Below are 3,996 nucleotides of genomic sequence, written 5' to 3'. Positions count from 1 at the left end.
CAGACTCAACATCCTCAAAGAACCGGGTGTTTCTCGTCTCAAATATTAACGTGGAAGTAGGATCATAAAATTTGTAACCCTTGGATCTCTCAGAGTAACCAACAAAGTAGCAGCTAACCGTCATAGAGTCCAGTTTCTTTTCATGTGGCCTATAAGGCCTAGCCTTAGCTGGACATCCCCAAATGTGAAAATACTTTAGAATAGTCTTTTTGCATGTCCAAGGTTCATAAGGGTTTTACCAGTCGCTTTTGTGGATACTGTATTAAGTATGTAAGCTGTAGTCTTTAATGCTTCTCCCCAGGGAGATTCTGGTAAGTTAGAATGACTAATCATACTTCTCACCATGTCCTTAAGCGTTCTGTTTCATCTTTCGGCAACACCATTTATAGTAAGAGAAACAGACATGGTGTAATGTAAGAGAAACAGACGTTCATCACCTGAACAGTCATACCTGTCGTAATACTCACCACCACGGTCAGATTTGACGCTTTTAATATTTTTGTTGAGTTGGTTCTCACCTTTAGCTTTGTAAGCTATGAACACGTTAGTTTTCACCTTTAGATTTGTAAGCTATGAACACGTTCAGTGATTGGGACTTTTTATGTAAAAGATAAATATAACCATAACACGAAAAATCGTCTATGAACGTGATAAAATATTGTTGACCATTCTAAGAAACTATAGGGAATGACCCATAAATATCTGTATGTATCAGTTCTAATACGTCTGTATCCATGTTGGTAGCAAATCTCCTTGTGTTTGTTTGTTTTTGTAGGTCGTCTAAAAATCACTGCAAATAGCTTATCCCTCATCAAACACCAATGATGGAAGTTACAATCTGGCGACTTCCTAAATGTTACAATTTAAAGACTGTCACGTATATCGATGAAGGTTACAATCTGACGATCTTCATAACAACTGATGAAATCTCTAATCAACAGTCTTCACAATCAACATCGGGAGTTATAATCTGACGACTCTCATATTTTTAAGGAGCCAAGACGAAGGTTACAAGATGATGATCTTTGCAACGCTCTAGCAAAAGAAACTACAAATTTACTGTCTTTTCAAATCAAGACGCAGAGCTCACCTCTGCGTCTCAAACTCAAAACGCAGAGGTCCTCCCTGTGTTACAACCTCAAAACGCATAGGTCATCCATGTGTTACAATATCAAAACGCATGGTTCATCTCCAGCGTTCAAGTCCAGACGCAGATCTCGTGACCGCGTTCCCAGAACAAAACGTATGGGTCGGACCCGTGTTACAACATCAAAACACACGGGCCGAACCTGCTTTGCAACATCCAAACACAGACTTCATTGCTGCATTTTTAGCCCAAAATGCAGAACCTAACTCTGCGTTCCAGATCCAAAAAGCGGTGCGACCACTGCATTCTCAGCCATCAAAATAAGCCCAACTCTGTGTTTCAAGTTTAAAACGTAAAGTTCGGGCCCAAAACGCTATTTTCGGCGTTTGACTCGTTCAAGCTCTAGCTGAACGGTTCCAGAAACCGTTTTTCCCTATGATTGGAGAGATTTATACCCTACTTAGGAGCGGATTAAGGGGGCAATTATACCCCTTAATCCCCCTATAAATATGGGTAAACTCAACTGAGTTCGGGGCTCTCTCTCTCTCGGTCTCTCTTTGGGGATCGCTGGCTTTTTTTGGCAGATCGGATCTCGACAATCTTTAGATCCTCGGAGTTGTTCTTGGAGCTTTCATCAAACTTGGCTTACAAACCAATTTCGGTTAAATCAATCAACTCTTCCATAGAGTTATAAATCGCTCAGAGTTCCCTAACTCGTTAAGAGTTTCAAATTTGCTTTGCAAGTTCTTCTAAACTCGTTCAGAGTTCTAAAACTTGCTTTACAAGTTCTCCACAGCGTCAAATCGTGGGGAGAAGATATCTAAGGAAATAAAGTGATTTTTTTGTCAAATGTTAACCATTAAAAGTCAACCTTAGAATTTACTGTCAACCCTTAAGATTGTACTGAATAGCGTTGACTTAATGATTAATATAAACAAAGAGAAGTTTCTGCTCACTTAACAAAGCACCACAGATGAATTTAATGTCAAAGTTGATGAATGTCCTTAATAAATAACCGAAGACAAACTCACAGAGTCGCATGTATTCTCTAACAAGAAACAAGCCATTTCATTTTTAAATTAATTGTTCCATAGTTTATGAAACTTCCACTCATTAAGTATTGGGCCACATAGATATAGGCCAGGCCCATGAGCAGATATAGACGAGGCCCATTGAAAGTTACAATAATCATATTTTGCCTAATATTACATAGAGCAAAGCACCTGTAGCTCAACTGGTAAAATGATTTGATCATATATCCAGGTTCGACTCCTGGCAGGTGCATATTTTTTTAACATATAATGCTGAAGGAGTTGGGGGCGGAGAGTATGTCGACAAACCTTTCCTTTAGTATGATCTCACAAGCCTTTTTCAGAGATATGAAGTTTTTGAGAATATAAAAATATTTTCCGGTCTCTCTATCACATAGGGCCACAAATGAGTAGTACATTTTTGTGTCAGTCTTTTCATTTATTTTAATAAGCGGTTTAGAATCTAAGACAAGATCATGAGAGTTATTTTAAAACGTCCTAACTGTCTCGATCACACGTAGTTTGTTTTTCTTTTTGTCGGTCTTTGTTAGACTCTATATCCTAATTGAATCTTTTGATTCGTAAAAAAATTATTGGGTGTACACGACAGAGAACCACATATGAAATTAGTGTCAAACCTGATGGTTGTCCTTAAAAAAATAATCAAACTCTTAAGATGAAACTCAATCCCCTAAGATAGACATCTCATCCCATTCAATTATATGAAATTATACAGAAATCGAAAACACATGCTTCAACATAGATCACACTGCGGTTAACATCTGCTTCAAAGAAAAGAATGGAGCATGTCTCAAATCAAAGTAATATTTTTTTTCCCCAATAATATATCTTCAGCTGAAAAGAACCATGCATTTTAATTTTTTAGCATCTTGTTTAGTATTCTGTGAAACTTCAAACTTGTGAAATACTACTGGGTCATGCACACCTGGTAGCAGCTCATGGACTGCATTAGTAAGTTTTAGTTCCAATGTAACTAAACCTCGCTAACATTTATTTGCATGTTTTAAACAAATATTTACAAGAAATGAGTCACGTCAATCAACTCATCTAACTCACCTCACCCAACTTTCCTTCATTTTCTACCATCTTTAAAAATTACTCACATCATCTAATAATATGGTGACACCTCACCCAACTTTCCTTCATTTTCTACCATCTTTAAAAATTACTCACATCATCTAATAATATGGTGACAACTCATCACATCTCATTAAAATTTCAAAAATTACTCACATCATCTAATAATATGGTGACAACTCATCACATCTCATTAAAATTTCCTTCCATCCATTTCCTCCAAAAAAACAAGGAAATTAATTTTCCTAAGTATGAGTCACATCATCTAATAATATAATGACAACTCATTTTCTCTCATTTATTTTCTTAGTTTTAAGAATGAACCAAACACAAGAAAGAACAAAAATAAAGAAAGTGGAGGAAAACATCAAAAATTACTCATCTCATCCAATAATATGGTGACAACTCATTTTCTCCCTCACTTTCTTTCCGAATTTTGACGAACCAAACATCAAAAAGTGGAGAAAAACATCAAAATTCATTTTCTTTCCCCCCACTTTCTGCATTTTTTTGCGAAACAAACATGCGAGTGTAGAGGGGAGCAAAATGGGAACATGAGGTGATGTTTTGGTGGATGCCTTGTCTATGAATCCAACTTTATATTGTATTTTTATGTATATTTCGAAGTCTGCGGACTATCAATGTTGAGGAGATATCATAGTTTATTGTCGCAGTGTTTCTTTGTTTTTCCATGCTTGAGAATACCTCTTCCCTAAAAAAAAAGACTTTTTGAGGCTCTCTCTTTAGATTTGTTAACTGATGAGCCGTAAGTCAAAGAAT

Source organism: Asparagus officinalis, chromosome 9 (genome assembly GCF_001876935.1).
Source record: "Asparagus officinalis chromosome 9, Aspof.V1, whole genome shotgun sequence".
NCBI classification, from domain to species: Eukaryota; Viridiplantae; Streptophyta; class Magnoliopsida; order Asparagales; family Asparagaceae; genus Asparagus; species Asparagus officinalis.
Note: the sequence above shows the minus strand (reverse complement) of the source record.